At 35.5% G+C, this 19,012-nt stretch overlaps 1 pseudogene; it reads right to left on the reverse strand.

The window, feature by feature from the left end:
- Positions 1 to 17,447, reverse strand: part of LOC111404655 — a 37,367-nt pseudogene extending 19,920 nt beyond the window's left edge.
- Between the last annotated feature and the right edge of the window lie 1,565 nt (positions 17,448 to 19,012).

Raw genomic sequence — 19,012 nt, forward strand, 5'->3', positions numbered from 1 at the left:
CCCAAATTATTCGTGATTCTATTTAGTTTTGCATTTGGTGAGTGTAATTACTTGTTTAAAGTTTATATAGAGATTGTTGAGATATGAAGTATTTAAAACAGGGCCAAGCAATTTGTCTAAACTGTGACAATTGGTAGAGCTCCTTTCTCGTAATTAAGTTGTACAAATCTCTTCATTTTCCAAGTCGATACGATCCAATCGTTCCCTAAATCATTATGGCAAGAAAAATTTTGATTCAAAGGGAAAAATTATTTCGTTGTGAATGAACAAAAAATATAATCTATTTTGTTTGATAGTAATTAATAGTTGCTACATGCATACTTACTCGAGTTGCCATCTACACTGTCATTTTCATCCAAATAATGGATCAAGTTGAGGTCGAAGAACCTTATATTGCAAGAAGAGAGAGCAAACCAAATGTGTGTTTACCATCCATAGTATGAAATGACTTGAATGTATGGTTTTTCAGCTTTCAATATCTTCATTTCCCTCAAATTGCAGCTGCTTCAAGTGACATGACTGTTTGGGTGGTGTTTGTTGGTCGTCAACTTGGGATCTACAACACATGGAGGGAAGCGAAGACCCAAGTTGAAGGGTTTCCTAATAATTGCCACAAGTCTTTTGACAAGAGGGAAGATGCTGAGAACGATTTTCGAGCATTTTGTTCGCCTTCGCCTTCATTATCTTCTACAGAAAATTTTTGTAGAGAGGGAAAGTATATGCTATTTTTGTTGGCCGTAAGCCTGGAATTTACAGTTCCTGGTACGAAGCAAAGAAGCAGGTCGACGGGTTCCCAAACAACTCTTTTAGGGCTTTTAAAACAAGAGATAATGCGGAGAAGGCTATTGCAGAGTTTGCTTCCTCTAGTAATCAGGTCGTTCAGAATGAAAATGAATATTTTTTGAATGTTCAATTGGAGATTCAATTGAAGATATCAAATTTAAAACTTTGATGACATTGTTTTTTGTCCTCTTATTTAAAATGTGGATATTTTATGTACTGATTTATAATATCTGTTTTTTGTTAGCATTAGCCTCTTGTCCATATTTTTTATTTTATTTGAATTACATCAGTATTATTGTAGTTTATTATCAATTGACAAATTTTCCCACATGCCTCCCCTTAATGTACTATGTGATTTTACATTGAGTGTGAGTTTAGTAGTGTAATTTTCAACAGTCTACAAAAGACATAGAAGCCTTTCAAAAGTAGTTCTTTGCTGGTAATATTTTTCTAATTCTAGTACTGGTGTTTTAGCAACTTTACGATTTTAATGGTTCGCTATCGATACCTTTTGCTTCAACTCTAACTTCATTTTGTGCTTTCCTTTCTGGACTCTCCCATCAATGAGTCACGTTCACCCTCCTGGTCATCATGCTGGTGTAAAATAGTCCATGGGTTTCTGCCTTCACAGTAATGCTGCCATTGCTACATGTACGCCTCAGGTTGCAGGAGCTAAGGTCGTAATTATTGATTGGGTAATGACATTAATTCCCAAGATTACTACCACTGCGTCAAATTTTTTTGACAAAACTATAAATATTTTGTGTATACTGTCTATTGTGTGTGTACATTATATTCTCAATCAATAGATCTTTATCTTCCATGTTACTTGCAGGATGTACACCATGGAAATTGCACCCTAGAAATATTTGAGAAAAACAAATCGGTAAGCTTACAACAATATGCCTAGTTTTTTTTGTTTTATTGATGTCTATTGATGACAATTTATACTAATGTAATCTCACAGTTATCAATTAGAGAAATCATTGGCATTTGGAAATCCAGATTCTACTTCCTTTACATTAGGCTCCATCACCACTCTTCATGAAATCATCACAGTAGGCCGTCTTAACAAGAGATACGCTCCATTTCAAAATTAAGAAATATTTCATATAGCAATTATGCAGTCATCTTTTATCTCATAATTCTTTTCGACCTCTCTGGTTTTGGATTATCCAGAAGCAATGCAGCCCAATGGTTTTGGATATATATATATATATATAAATTGGGACAAATCTAAAAAAAGAATTTAGCATAATGTGTGTGCGCGCGCGCTGGGTATCTAAGCTTCTGTTTCCACTAAATGTGCTTTGCTGCACATTTGAAAAAGTGTTGTTTAAATCTCTTCCTATTAGCCTCATGTCCGTATTTATTATTTTATTTGAATTACATCAGTATTGTTGTAGTTTATTGTTGTAGTTTATTATCAACTGACAAATTTTCCCACATGCTTTCCCTTAATGTACTATGTGGTTTTACATTGAGAGTGAGTTTAGTAGTGTAATTTTCAACAGTCCACAAAAGACATAGAAGCCTTTCAAAAGTAGTTCTTTGCTGGTAATATTTTTCTAATTCTAGTACTGGTGTTTTAGCAACTTTATGATTTTAACGGTTCGCTATCGATACCTTTTGCTTCAACTCTAACTTCATTTTGTGCTTTCCTTTCTGGACTCTCCCATCAATGAGTCACGTAGGCCCTCCTGGTCATCATGCTGGTGTGAAATAGTCCATGGGTATCTACCTTCACAGTAATGCTGCCATTGCTACATGTGCGCCTCAGGTTGCAGGAGCTAAGGTCTTAATTATTGATTGGGTAATGACATTAATTCCCAAGATTACTACCACTGCTTCAAATTTTTTTGACAAAACTGTAAATATTTTGTGTATACTGTCTATTGTGTGTGCACATTATATTCTCAATCAGCAGATCTTTATCTTCCATGTTACTTGCAGGTGTACACCATGGAAATGGCACCCTAGAAATATTTGAGAAAAACAAATTGGTAAGCTTACAACAATATGCCTAGTTTTTTTTTGTTTTATTGATGTCTATTGATGACAATTTATACTAATGTAATCTCACAGTTATCAATTAGAGAAATCATTGGCATTTGGAAATCCAGATGCTACTTCCTTTACATTAGGCTCCATCACCATTCTTCATGAAATCATCACAGTAGGCCGTCTTAACAAGAAAGTGTTGTTTAAATCTCTTCCTATTAGCCTCATGTCCGTATTTATTATTTTATTTGAATTACATCAGTATTGTTGTAGTTTAATATCAACTGACAAATTTTCCCACATGCTTTCCCTTAATGTACTATGTGGTTTTACATTGAGAGTGAGTTTAGTAGTGTAATTTTCAACAGTCCACAAAAGACATAGAAGCCTTTCAAAAGTAGTTCTTTGCTGGTAATATTTTTCTAATTCTAGTACTGGTGTTTTAGCAACTTTATGATTTTAACGGTTCTCTATCGATACCTTTTGCTTCAACTCTAACTTCATTTTGTGCTTTCCTTTCTGGACTCTCCCATCAATGAGTCACGTTCAGCCTCGTGGTCATCATGCTAGTGTGAAATAGTCCATGGGTTTCTGCCTTCATAGTAATGCTGCCATTGCTGCATGTACGCCTCAGGTTGCAGGAGCTAAGGTCTTAATTATTGATTGGGTAATGACATTAATTCCCAAGATTACTACCACTGCGTCAAATTTTTTTGACAAAATTGTAAATATTTTGTGTATACTGTCTATTGTGTGTGCACATTATATTCTCAATCAGCAGATCTTTATCTTCCATGTTACTTGCAGGATGTACACCATGGAAATGGCACCCTAGAAATATTTGAGAAAAACAAATCGGTAAGCTTACAACTTAATGCCTAGTTTTTTTTTTTTTTTGATGTCTATTGATGACAATTTATACCATTTACAAGATACATGTTGAGCCATATCCAAGATTGTAATTATACTTATGACACATTTATAACTATATTCTCAGTGCTAGTTGTTCTTTGCTTTGTTCATGGTTGACAGTGAAATCTTTGTTGCCCTGTTTTTCTGCAAAAGGAATGAATCAATAGACTAGTGTTAATCCTCTTTTATGCAGACATGGTTAAAAATAAGGGCTTTTTACTTTCAAGTCCTTCAGAAATACCCATACAAAGAAATTAAATGAAGGAAATAATAAATTCTCTACTTCTAGCGTGTAGAGAGCCGGACATTGATTCTGGGATTCATTTCAGAGCTGATGCAATCATTGCTAATCCCCAGCTTATGGTTAGAATCTATCTTTCTCTCTTCCCCCCCCCCTCCCTCCCCGTTTTCTGCCTCTCTCCCCACACACACACACACTTCTTGTCTCTTTGTGTGATTTTCCATTTTAGATAGCTATATGGATACTATCTTGGAATTTTACTTCTTCGATATTTGGGAATATGTGACCTCTATACCTTCTTTACTTCAAATTCTACACTAGCTCTGGTAGAGTTTGCAAGTATAATTTATGTAGTTGATCTGAAGAAATTTAACCTGAATAGTTTTGGTACAGAATCTAGGAGGAGGAGTTAGCAGGGGTTCTCATCATTCCCCTACATCACATATAGCCTACATAAACGAAAAGTAACGTGGATTTGTCAATTGGAATCAAAGTGTATTGGAGCTTAACAGCTGATCTCATCTCTAATAATTGTAGGATTAACTAAACTAGTCTCAATTCCCATGGCTTCCAATTTGATAAAGCAAGCAAAAAGCCATCATAGATGACCATTCTAGAGCTCATTCTTCTGAGACATCACACTCAAATCTACACAAAAATATTGACATATTGAGAACACGATATTATCTATGCCATTACCGTACCACAAGCACTGAAATAAGTCAAAATTATACCAAGCATACATTCGACACACAACAAGGACATACCGTTGGTCCCCTAGTCATCAATAATGAGTTACTTATCCATCTCTTCATCTGAATCCTCTGGCTTCCCTTTATTCTCAGCAGTTGTCATCCATTTTATTATTCACAATGATTTCAATATAAATTTCTTACCGGGTGCCTTATGAATCCATGAACTTGCTCCTCTTTTATGAGATTAATATGTAGGGTATGCGCAGTTTGTCAGTTCGCAGAGTACCTTTGCCACTACCCTCTACTTCATTAATTTCTACCACAGTATTTTCTCTAATCTTGAGCGCCTTTTTTGCGCACCAATCTGTAGCTTTGTTGGCTTCTTTAGAGACATGAGATGTTTACCCTAATTTTTAGAACCTTATTCTAATGCTGTCAAGTCAATATACTGCTTGCATAATGACCTTCTGCTTAGTCCTTATAAGTTTGCTAAGTTTAATGAGTCCACTTCCTGCTGCTTGTCCTGGTGACGACTTGTAGCATCCGTGTTTAGCCTATTTGTTCTTTTAGGGGGTTTGTGTCTTTGGATTACTTTAGGAATAGGGATTGGTATAGGTTGCCATATTGACTTACAATCCTTTGATTCCCTTTCCACTTATTTTTCAGTAGCAACCCAGCCTTATGAGCAACTTCATTTTGTCTTCTAGTCTCCTGATTATCCTTGTTGGTAGCATTGGTATTTGTCTTCTATTTGGAACAGATAACAATAGTTGTCCCATACCTATGTAGACATTTCTCCCTACAAAAAAAGAAGAGACAGATCCAGTTGAGGCATTTAATTAGATGCCAAGGAAATTGACATCTTTGTTGCACAATGTCATCAACCGGGCACCTGTGTTGGCCGGGGACCTGTGTTGGCATAGCAGATAAACGAAATTCAGAAGTATGGCTTTGTGCCCAGGAATTTGAAGGATGTTGAACAGGTCTTTTTAGTTCTCATTTCCACCCAGCAAGATTTCACAAAACTCCTCATTACTGGATGGTATCCACTATCCAGTGTATCTATCCTTCATCTCTTGTTGTAGTGGAATTTCTCTAATCCTTAATACCTCATGCTCTGACAGCTCCCTTTTTAGTTTGGCAATGCCCCATTCTCCAGGTGCCAAAAATTCACAAATCTGTGAGTTGAGCTTTGCAGATGTGGATGTGCTGTAGCCAATGAAGAGTTTCCAGTCCAGTGATCATTTCAGGAGGATATATGGCCTTTCCCAATTTCCAAGATATAAACTCTTCCACTTTATGCCTTGCTTGCACTGATCTTTTCCAGTTCAAGTTGATTGTTGTGTGTAGTCATGGCTCAATTTGAGATCTTACAAGTGCTGTTATGCAATACTAACCTAGAGTAGAACTGTTGTACGGCATACACATGTTGCAGAGGCATTGGAAGTACCAATTCATATATTTTGAACTATGCCATGGACGTAAGTCTTTTCTGGATCTTTTTACTTGGAAAGTTGTACTCTTTTAATTCGACAAATATATAACTAATTCCTTCATGTTACTCAACTTATTTTCTTGTTAAATAGTGAAACCCAATGATTCCCATTTGCATGATACATGTTGAGCCATATCCAAGATTGTAATTATACTTATGACACATTTATAACTATATTCTCAGTGCTAGTTGTTCTTTGCTTTGTTCAAGGTTGACAGTGAAATCTTTGCTACCCTGTTTTTATCTTTGCCTCACTGGAGGTGGTGATATTTTCTTCATCCAGTGTTTCTTCAGAAAAGTAGAAGAGAAAGAGAAGACAAGCAGCCGTGCTTCGTTCAGAATTGAAATGTAGAGCTTTTAAATATTATATAGTTTTTCTAGTGACATTACATTGTAGTTAAAAATAATAATCCAGTGCTAGTTGTTCTTTGCTTTGTTCATGGTTGACAGTAAAATCTTTGCTGCCCCGTTTTTATCTTTGTCTCACTGGAGGTGGTGATATTTTCTTCACATCTGGCGTTTCTTCAGAAAAGTAGAAGAGAAAGAGAAGACAAGCAGTAGTGCTTCGTTCAGAATTGAAATGTAGAGCTTTTAAATATTATATAGTTTTTCTGGTGACATTACATTGTAGTTAAAGTAGTATGGTTTTTCTTCAGTATTATGATTGCTTGCGATGAATAACTGCACTCGAAATCCGTTCACAATCCTAAAACTCATTGGTTCATTTCCCTCTATCTGAATCACCAATCTCAACTCAAGCGAAAGCATGGAAGAACAAGTTATTTAAATAAACCCATCTGTTTTGATCATAAATTTGTTTAAACGAAATCCTTAACCAATTCCATGCATCAAACCAAAAAATCATTTCTTTCTTCTAACCTTTTGACATAGTAGTTTGTTAAATATTACATATCTTAATAGTATTATTTTTTGACATCTCATAAATCACATATTTTTGGTGTTTTAAGATAATTTACTCAAATATGATGTCATAGGAAATAGAAAAATGTTACGGAGACATTTAATAGGAATCAAATGATTTGTTTCTTCGAATCGAAAAATGTGAGCTACAAGAAATAAATATTTTAAGAACGAGTCCAAGCATATAGTCCAATTGCTTTGTTTCTTCGAATTCAAAAATGTGAGCCAAAACAGTTTCATCTTAAAATAAAAATTTTAAGAAAGGTAAAAAGAGAACCACACGTGCGGTTCTTGCACGTCAAATCACTGTCAGCCTTTAGAGCTGTTTGCATCAGAATGGTTAAAAAAAATCCTTCATTATCATTGATGTTCCAAACGAAGCATTTTCAAAACAGAGAACCGATAAGTTTATTTTGTTTCCCCATTTTTGGTAAGTTTATTTTGTTTCCATTTTTTTTCTTTTTTTTTTTTGTTTCTCTTCTTCTTCTTTCTATTTTTTTCGGTAGCTGACAATAGCTTATGGCTATCTGATCTTGGTGGTCCTCATGGTATCCGTCGTCATGATTTCATCCATCTTACGTTCATTGAAAGAGCAACGACATATTCTACCGGTTTCGGCACCTCCTTGTCCAACGCCGTCTTCAACTCCGCGTCCGACTCCACCCGCACCTTCACCTCCGCGTCCAACTCCGGAAAAGAAATATGTCGTCATTGACAGGTTTGTTTTGGGAACTGACTTGAAGCTCAAGCCTGTATATAAGTAAATTTATATAAAGTTGTAGGCTTGAGGAGGAATGAAGATATTTGGTCCAGCTTTTGTTATGAAAAAATGACAAAAACACATTACATTAATGATTAATGTGTTTTTGTAGTTTGAAAAATGTGAGCTACAAGAAATAAATATTTTAAGAACGAGTCCAAGCATATAGTCCAATTGCTTTGTTTCTTCGAATTCAAAAATGTGAGCCAAAACAGTTTCATCTTAAAATAAAAATTTTAAGAAAGGTAAAAAGAGAACCACACGTGCGGTTCTTGCACGTCAAATCACTGTCAGCCTTTAGAGCTGTTTGCATCAGAATGGTTAAAAAAAATCCTTCATTATCATTGATGTTCCAAATGAAGCATTTTCAAAACAGAGAACCGGTAAGTTTATTTTGTTTCCCCATTTTTGGTAAGTTTATATTAGTTGTAGGTTTGTTTGTTTTGTAGTTTTTTGTAGTATTTCCTTTTCAGGCCTACCATGGATTGTTCGTTTTGTGGGAATGTTTTTATGTTTTTTGTTTATATCTCCATATTTATTTATATATTTATGAGATTTTGCCACTGGTATTGAGATTTGATTTTTAAATTTAAATGCAGTTTGGCTTTTAAGAAGGTGTGGAGAGGGATATACATTACATTACATCAATTTAGAATTTGTTTATTTTTCTTCTGTTAAAAGTTTCGAGATGTATTTTTTTGGTGTTGAAGACCAGTTGACGATGCTGGCTGGTAATGGAGGGAAGACAGTGAGAGAGTTTAGCCATAGGCAGTTGCTAACTATTTCTCTCCATTTCAAAAGCAGGCAATTTCAATTGGCCCTCGACATTACCAATTGAGGACACAAATTTTCAATATTGGTTACATGGTCAACAATGTTAAAAATTAATTTTTGGGAAATTGGACCATATGGAAATGGCGATTGACCGAAAAGAGAATAAAGATAGGTTAATTACATTCATACCACATTTGTTATTAATTATTTCTTACACCACATATTTATTGAATTCAAGATTTCTAATATTTTTTATTATAGAAATTATGTTTTCAACTTTTTTCATCACATTATTGTCATCAAACTTCTATTAATTAACATATCAAGTCTTTGACGGTGATTTTCGTTAAAAAGATCTGTTAAAAATATATAAAAAGAACTTATTTGTTCGTCATATTTTGAAATAAATAAAAATTATAATAAATACTGTAGTTGAGAAATCATTTTTACTTCATTTTAAAGTACATAAATAAAAAATTTGGACCAATTCATTATCAACAAATAAATATTTTCTACCGAATGTATGCTTCGGGGATTTAATTTCTCGGCCATTTCTTCTTTCCTTTCTTTTTCCATAATTTAAATCGATTATAGAAATCGAATCAGTTCTTTAAAATGACTTATTGACAGTTGGCATTTTAGGCATATGACATGTTCTATATGTTGTGTTGAATCAAACTGTGATTCCATTATATTCTATTTTGTTTTCAAATGGAAGATTATTGATAAATAATTAATTACACAATTTTTTTCCCTTAAATAATTCATAATTTTCAAGAAAATTACTAATGAAATATATGTTCGTAGCTATAAAACATGAAAATAAATTTGTGTAAATTATTGTTAGTTTGGGAGAGGTTTTGAAAGCCTAAAAGCTATTTGAAATGACAACACACTTTTTTGTTGGAAAAGTTATTGGGAAAGTCAATTCTTTGGCTTGTGAATTATATAAATAATGGAAGATAATCCTAGCTGTCTTGAAATGTCATTTCCTACTGAAATGTCATTTTCAAAGTTAAGTTTGCCTTACGCCATAGAGACACCATATTTTCTTGAAATAAATTTTTGAACAATTGTTTGTAGAAAAATGGATATGGGAGAGCCGCACGTGCAATTTGATTGATTGGTTTGAGGTTATCGACAGAAAAAATTTGTGTAAGCCACTTTGCTTTGAAATGAAAAAAAACAGAAATTTATATTTTTAAAAATAAATAAAAAATGGAAATTTGCTACTTTTCATTTGAAAGAAAATGAAAAAGAATGACCATATTTAGTTCCTTGACTATCTAAGTAAACAATTTTTATTTTCATGATCGCAAGTCGAAGAATAGTTAAATTTTAAAAATTTAATAAATAAATTAAATGCATTAGAAATAAATTATTAGAAATTTCATTGGGGAAAAATATGTTTAATAAAAATGGAAAATAGAGAACCATACGTCCTCAATGTGGGTCCTCACCTGGATGGGTTGTGCATATCGGGGGAAATATATGTTTAAAAAAATGGAAAATAGAGAGCCCTACGTGTGGTTCTCCTCAGAAATGTGGAACCTCCTGGATCGTTTGTGCGTACGCATGGCCTGTGAAGTGCGTACGCACAGCCAAAGTAGATTGGCTTACTGCACAGCCAAAGTAGATTGGCTGCAGTAAGCCAATCTGCTAGAGTTGCGTACGCACGACCTGCAGGCCAGTGCGTACGCATTGTTAAGCCCTTTTTTTTATTATGTTTAACAAAAATGGAAAATAGAGAACCCTAAGTGCGGTTCTCCTTAGAAATGTGGACTCTCCCAGATGGGCTGTGCGTACGCACAGCCGAAGTAGATTGGCTGCAGTAAGCCAATCTGCTAGAGTTGCGTACGCATTGTTAAGCCCTTTTTTTTTTAATTATAAATTACAAAAATGAAATCTAGCTCTTCGCATACACCCCCAAATTAAATTCTAGAACATAACATATTTTATGAAAATGCAAAAGGAATGTGACTTGATATTCAATGCCAATCCCGAAAGGACGAGACTATGCATACTACGTTAGGCCATTCTTTTTTTTTTCAAAGATAAAATATAGCTCTTCGCTTCCACCACGAAATTAAATTTTAGTACATAATATATTTTATGAACATGCAAAAGGAATGTGACTTGAAATTCAACGTCAATCCCAAGAGGACATTTTGGTTTAAAGTTAACTTGAGTACTTATGTTTTATTCTCAGCTTAATACCTTTACTTTGGGGTACGTTTGCAATTTTTAAGTAATAATAAATAGTTTATTTGTGATTCATTTGCAATTTTTATTTTTATTTTTTAAAAAAATATTTTTTAATAAATTTAATTAGACTCTTTAGTTCAAAACATATTTTACGAACGTGCGAAAAGTATGTGTCTTGAAATTCAACACCAATCCTGAAAGGACGAGGCCGTGCATACGCACAATTAAGCCTTTTTATTTATTTATTATTATTATTTTTTTTTACAAAGGTAAAATTTAGCCCTTCGCATCCATGCCCAAAATAAATTCATGTTCGACTCCCAACAAAATATGGGGTTCGTTTGCAATTTTCAAATAATAATAAATAATTTATTTAGGATTTGTTTGCAATTTTTAATTTTTCTAATAAATTTAATAAAATCTAGCTCTTCGCATCCACCCCCAAAATAAATTCTTGTACATAACATATTTTATGAACATGCAAAAGGAACGTGACTTGAAATTCAACGCCAATCCTGAAAGGACGTTTTGATTTAAAATTAACTTGAACACTCATTTTCCACTCCCAACAAAATATGGTGTTCGTTTGCAATTTTCAAATAATAATAAATAATTTATTTAGGATTTGTTTGCAATTTTTAATTTTCTAATAAATTTAATTGAGAGTGTTTTGCACCTTTCTAGAACCACTTTGTTGAAAAAGTATATATATGTATATATTCCAGAACCACACGTATGGTTCTCATATTCAACAAAGTAGAAAAAAATGTGTATATATGTAAATATTTTGAACTCCAGAACCACACGTATGGTTCTCCCAATTGAGCAAGCCAAAAAAAAGGAGCAAAAACAAAAAGGAAGCTTCAAAACAAGTAAATGATAAACCACGCTTTTATCAATTTCTCTTAAAACATTAAGAATTACATAAACATAATGTCAAGTATCAACATAATGCACCATAAAAAATTTTGTGAACAAAACATTAAAATGATAATCGAGTGTTTAAAAGATGAACCAACAAATTTTTAACAGGCACAACCATCCATTTATGCACACAAATCAATGATGTGTAATGTGCATTTGTATGTATAAAAAGTTCAGTTCAGAAGTCAGTACACTAGGAGGAGCAGAAGCAGATTTAGGAACTGATTATGGTCGTCTGGATGGAGTTTCTCTACGAGGGATACATTGAAGTGGTCTAGGCTTTGGTTCATATTCTGAGATGTTCATTTCTGCACCAGACCACACACATCTAACAGACAAAACATGAGAATAATGTCATCTAAGTGCACAACATAAAGAAAGCAACAAAATACTGACCAACCGCAAATTTCATAATCTGATTCATACATTCTCTCTGTGGATTTGGAGAGTACCCGAAATCTCGTACCTATAAAATCAGAACTTCAGAATTTTTAACTGCATTCATACCAAATTTGCTTCTTCCTTTACTTTCTTTTTTCAATCTTTCTTTTTTAACAGGAAAACAAATTGGTTGGAACAACATTTTGTTTTCACCCGATGATGCCCATTTTGTTCATTTTTGGACATGTTCTGCTGAGGTGAATCCCCATCAGCTGCTGCCACTGCCACCACCACAGTTATCAATATACAAACCTCTTCTATACTCACAATTCATTACTCTCATTCAACTATTTTTAATGCATGTAGTATATGCAAGATAGAGTGAAAATGAAAAGCAATAACAGATATTGGACTATCTACCGATGAGGTGTGAAGATTCTTCAGGTTTGTTCACCTTAACCCACTCATCCACAGTTTCCTTCCATTTCCTAAACATTAAAGATGAAATCATAAGTAAATGAAAAAGAATTCAGAGCCACGTCATTTTATCCATACATAAAAGTAAAACCTGACAAGCTGCTTTACCAATCTGCGCACTTCATTTGACGGAAGCAAAACAACATATTTTCAAGGAACGTTGCTGTTTATGATAATAAAATAACGTTCTTCAGAAAGACAAGGAAAAGGAAAAAATGTACACTTCCAATAAAAGCAGAGAAATCTCCCAACTTTGCTATACAAACATTAGCACCACCTGGAGAAACTCTAAAGCTGCATATCATTGTAACTTATACATTATCAGCCAGTAGAATGAATGCAAATATGAGCCAGAAGAATGCACATAAACATTAAGAATTACAAGATCTGAAAATAATTGCAACGTCCTCATTTGTGTAGACAAAATGGAATTGTGTTTAGTTTCTCCTACACTTTATTATTAACCTTCATCACCTAGTGTTCTCATATAAATCAAAAGGTATCATTCTAATTAAATTATAACCTTTAAAATTTTGCACAAAAGACAGAACATCTACAGAAGAAATCCCATAAGAGAAGATGTGATGTAGAATAAAAAGATGAAATAACAGTTACGGTTACCTCTTCCTCACATTCAATTATTTTGCCTGTGAATTCGGCAGATGGCTGAATCAACTTCAAATGAATTTTTTAAAATATATATCTCCACATAAATTCAAGCCTCGTTAGTATGTGTTGCACAGGCCGTGAAATTATCTCATTTTAGAAAACGATCGAAGTTGATTCATTATCATCATCGAAATCCTGTGACCAAATCAGCATCCTACCTGGAACGCCCTCTGATGACACATCTCGTATGAAAAAATTGAAAATTTTAAAACTGAAAAGGTTAAAACGTCCACTCGTCTTACAACAAGCATTTCCCTTATCGAAAAAGTGGTGGCCCTAATAGGATCAGCTAAACGTTCAATCTAACTTTCCCATTTCATTGCAACAACCAAACCTTTTTTTTGTAAATTATAATTTATTCATGATTGTTTAGTGAATCTTATAACACATGAGAGAAACTGAATAGCATCGTTTAACTTTTTCGGTGTTTCAGACGAGATGTCTCATCCTTGGTCTAGTCTTTCCCATTTTTCCTCGCAAGCCTCACATTTTCTTAGGGATGGCAATCGGGCTCGTTGGCTCGGCCCACCCCTGGCTTGTCCTGAAAAAAGCCCGTACCAGTTTGGCTCGAGGCTCGGAGGTATCGAGCCCCATTTCAGGGAGTCAGCTCGAGCCGGGCGGACCGATACTAAATAAACCCCTTCCAGGAAAAAAATCTACCTAGTGAATATTGTACAGTTGCATGACAATGAAGCCACGACCATGTAGGAATAACATGGAACTAAATGACATTGGGAGAACAACCAAAGGACTAGGATTAGTAATTTACTGCTTTGGAAATTATTAAATATTAGGAGAACCCCCCATTTTAGTTAATTTGGTACAAAAAGTAAATTATCCACTTTTCGTGGGATCAACCCTACTTCCACTACTACATTAATTTTTATAGCCTTCTTTTCTTTCTTCACCTCAGTTAAAAACTAATCTGAACCCAATGGTTCAGCTTCTTCTCCCTCTCTTGCAAACTAACTGGTCTATCTCTTTGACTAGTTCTTTTAAATGTCTATGTAAATGGTTTGTGAGTCTTAAAATGATCGATTTTCATTAACTTGTCCCGCTGTTCGTCCACACCTCCATATAGGGATGGTAATCTAGCTCACTAGCTCTGGCCAACCGGCTCGAAAAATATCGAGGAGGCTCGGAGATACCGAGTGGAGCCCTATTTTTGAGAAGTCGGCTCGAGCCGGGATGACCCATTAAAAACAAAAAAAAAGTAAAAGTAAAAGTAAAAATCTACTGCTTTAACTGGCAGCTACGTAAAGCCACCAACAGATAGCTAATCTACTACTACCTGAGGTAGCATATGAAGTTTGACAACTAAAACTTTGGTATGGCCCGACCTGAAGGCTCGGGTCGAGCCTTAATTTTTTTATCTAGCTTTTGCTCGACTTAGGCCAAGAAAGCCCACCTTAAAAAAGACTGAGCCGAAAATTTTCACTCGCGAATCTTTCTACTTGTTGATGCCCCTACCTCCAAGTCGAGACCGAGTCTCAAATTTTAGTTTGTAGGTCGGCTCGATTCGGCTCATTAACATGCCTCCTGTTACTACTACCAGACATTACATTTTAGAAAAAAATTGATTACTTAAAAACTCGAGTGTACTAGGCCCAACCCCAAAGGCCGAAAAAATTTTAAAGTCACATGGCCATGTAACCTTATCAGAGAACTAGTCATCGTTCATCGTGTGAATGGTGTCTTTACCGCCATACATCTCGCCATCTACATCATTTTTCGTCTGTACAGACTATTCAACATAGTTGCAACCACATCTGCAAATTTTTTTAAAAAGTGCTAACGACTCCCAAATAAATTATTAAAAAATTTGAACACTCAGTTGATCCTATTAGGGCCACACTCAGTTGATCTTATTAGGGCCACCACTTTTTCGATAAGGAAAATGCTTGATGTATAATGAGTGGAAGAATTAATTTTTCCGGTGTTTCAGACAAGATGTCTCATCATTTGTCTAGTCTTTCCCATTTTTCCTTGCAAGCCTCACATTTTCTTAGGGATGGTAATCGGGCTCGTTGGCTCGGCCTACCCTTGGCTTGTCCTGAAAAAAGCCCATGCCAGTTCTGCTCGAGGCTCGGAGGCATCGAGCCCCGTGTGCAACGTGAGAGCACCCGAGCCTACTGAGACAGTAATAGATGCTTGAAATGGTTCCAAAACTGATTTTCTTGCTGTTCATCTCATTTATCCCACTTTTCACTAAATTAATTTTGGCACCCCTAACCAAAATGATTTAAATAAATTTTTTGAAATATATATCTCCACACAAATACGAGCCCCAATCGGTATGTGTTGCACAGGCCGTTAAATTATCTCGTTTTAGAAAATGATCGAAGTTGATCCATTATCATCATCGAAATCCTGTGTCCAAATCAGCATCCTACATGGAATGCCCTCTGACGACACATCTCGTATGAAAAATTGGAAAATTTATAACTGAAAAAGTTAAAACGTCCACTCGTCATACGACAAGCATTTCCCTTATCAAAGAAGTGGTGGCCCTAAAGGATCAGCTACTAAACAAACAGCAAATCTACTACTGCCTAAGGTAGCATATAAAGTTTGGAACTAAAACTTTGGTATGGCCCGACCTAAAAGCTCAAGTCGAGCCTTAATTTTTTTGTCCAAATTTTGCTCGGCTTAGGCAAAAAAAGTCCACCTTAAAAAAGCCCGAGCCGAAAATTTTCACTCGCGAACCGGCTCGGCTTGTTGATACCCCTACCTCCAAGCCGAGACTGAGTCTCAAATTTCAGTTTGCAAGTAAGCTCGATTCAGCTCGTCTATACAAAGTATTCATAGTAGATTGAGCAATAAATACCTTATCATATATGTTGTAAGCATCATCAGTAGCAAAACTAGAGTCCATCCCTTTCTCCGATTTAAACAATCTCTGGTCATACATAACTTCACCCCCCTTTTCCAGCTCCAGCTGAGGCCTTTCTAAGAGCGACTCTCTTACTGATATCACGATCTCTATCCTTCGTAATTTTGCTTTCTTCCGCATTGCAGCATCTTTTGCCTTCAATCTTCCCTCCCTCTCTCTTGTGACGTCTCTCCTTACGAATTTTTTCCCTCTGCAACGTCTCCTCTCTTTCCTCGTTTGACTCCTTCAAGGTATCTCTCACAAGCTCATAATCAACACTCACGTCATCACTGTTGATTGCAACCCTCTCATGTCAGGTGTGTACGATGGAATCATCTAATATAGAGGACGTTCAATTTAGGATGCTGATTTGGTCACGGGATTTCGATGACGATAATGAATCAATTTTGGTCATTTTCTAAAATGAGATAATTTTACAGCTTGTGCAACACATATCGAAGGGGTCTAATTGGATTATTTCATCGCAGGTCATTCCACTTATTGAACATAAATACGTATTCACACAAGTTATGAGATCTACTAAACAATCATTAATAAATTATAATTTACAGAAATAGGTTTGGAAGTTGCAATGCAATGGAAAAGTTAGATTGAATGCTCAGTTGATCCTATTAGGGCCACCACTTTTTCGATAAGGGAAATGCTTGTTGTATGAGAAGTGGACGTTTTAACTTTTCCAGTTTTTCAGACGAGATGTCTCATTATCTGTCTAGTCTTTTCCATTTTTCCACGCTAGCCTCACATTTTCTTAGGGATGACAATCTAACTCGTCGGCTCGACCTGCCCATGGCTTGTCCTGAAAAAGGCCTGTACCGATTCGGCTCAGGACTCAGAAGCACCGAGCCCCATTTTCAGGGAGTCAGCTCGAGCAAGGCCGACCCATAATGTGGATTGAGAGTAGCGTGTCAAGTCGGTATCATGCGTGTATTTATTAGATTGGCGAATGACGATGATTTCGGTGCGGTGCGTACAATGAAATCATCAGATATAGAGGGTGTTCTATATACAAGCTAGTTTAACATGTTCTTTGAATGATGTCATTTGCTTTCTCCCTTGTGATCTAAGAGTATGAATCTTATAATTATGTGGTTAAATAAATACTAATTAATACCTCTCCTACTGAAAAAGAACATTCTCAAGAAGGAACCCTACCCAATGAATATCGGACAGTCGTATGGCAGCAGCACCTCAACTAAAGCCGCCTCACAGGGTGGCGTGGATGCATGTATCATATGCATCCATGATCCAATCTCGACCTCTACCCATCCTCGAAAAATCTTATAAGGAATATAGTAAAAGAACTTCTCAAGGTACATGTTGAAATTATTTATACTTTTTTTATTTTTCTTTTATTGTCATTGGCATCCGGAGGGCTACGGAGTTTGGGTTATGCATGTGTGCAACGTGAGAGCACCCGAGCCTATTGAGACAGTAGTAGATGCTTGAAATGGTTCCAAAACTAGTTTTCTTGTTGTTCATCTCATTTATCCCACTTTTCACTCAATTAATTTTGGCGCCCCTAACCAAAACGATTTAAATAAATTTTTTGAAATATATATCTCCACACAAATACGAGCCCTATCGATATGTGTTGCACAGGCCATGAAATTATCTCGTTTTCGAAAACGATCGAAGTTGATTCATTATCATCATCAAAATTCCGTGCCCAAATCAGCATCCTACATGGAACGCCCTCTGACGACACATCTCTTATGAAAAATTGGAAAATTTATAACTGAAAAAGTTAAAACATCCACTCGTCATACAACAAGCATTTCCACTATCCAAAAAGTGTGGCGCTAAAGGATCAGCTACTAAACAGACAGCAAATCTAATACTGCCTAAGGTAGCATATGAAGTTTGGTAACTAAAACTTTGGTATGGCCCGACCTAAAAGCTCGGGTCGAGCCGAAATTCTTTTTGTCCAGCTTTTGCTCGGCTTAGGTAAAAAAAAAGACCACCTTAAAAAAGCCCGAGCCAAAAATTTTAACTCGCGCACCAGCTCGACTTGTTGATACCCCCACATCCAAGCCGAGACCAAGTCTCAAATTTCAGTTTGCGAGTAGGCTCGGTTCGGAACATTAACATGCCTCCTGCTACTACTACCAGACATTTCATTTTAAAAAATAAATTGATAACTTAAAGATTGAGTGTTCTGGGCCCAACCTTAGAGGCCGAAAAAATTTTAAAGTCACATGGACATGTAACCTTATCAGAGAACCAATCATCGTTCAGCGTGTGAATGGTGTCTTTACCTCCATACATCTCGCCATCTGCATCATTTTTTGTCTGTACAGAGTATTCAACGTAGTTGCAACCACAGTTGCAATTTTTTTTTAAAAAGTGCAAACGACTCCCAAATAAATTATAAAAAAATTTGAACACTCAGTTGATCCTATTAGGGCCACACTCAGTTGATCTTATTAGGGCCACCACTTTTTCGATAAGGGAAATGCTTGATGTATAACGAGTGGAAGAATTAATTTTTTCGGTGTTTCAGACGAGATGTCTCATCATTTGTCTAGTCTTTCCCATTTTTCCTCGCAAGCCTCACATTTTCTTAGGGATCGCATGACAGTGACGCCTCAAGTTCTGTAAGTTTCATAACTGAATGTGATTACCAAAGATTTGAAGTTTACTATTGCTACACAAACAAGGCTTTCTAATTTCAAAATCATAAAGTGAAAATTAAGAAAGTCTAGCACGATCATGAGAAAATAAAAGACAAAATCCATCTACACAATAAGAGGTACAATGTAGAAGAGAAAAAAGAAAGGCTTTACAAGCTCAATGTTGGTATTTCAGTACATGATTATGGTGAAGAAAGTATTAATGATGAATGCACGACAATTTTTTAATAAATACCTGAATTCCTAGATGA

This window comes from Olea europaea, chromosome 11 (genome assembly GCF_002742605.1).
Source record: "Olea europaea var. sylvestris chromosome 11, O_europaea_v1, whole genome shotgun sequence".
NCBI classification, from domain to species: domain Eukaryota; kingdom Viridiplantae; phylum Streptophyta; class Magnoliopsida; order Lamiales; family Oleaceae; genus Olea; species Olea europaea.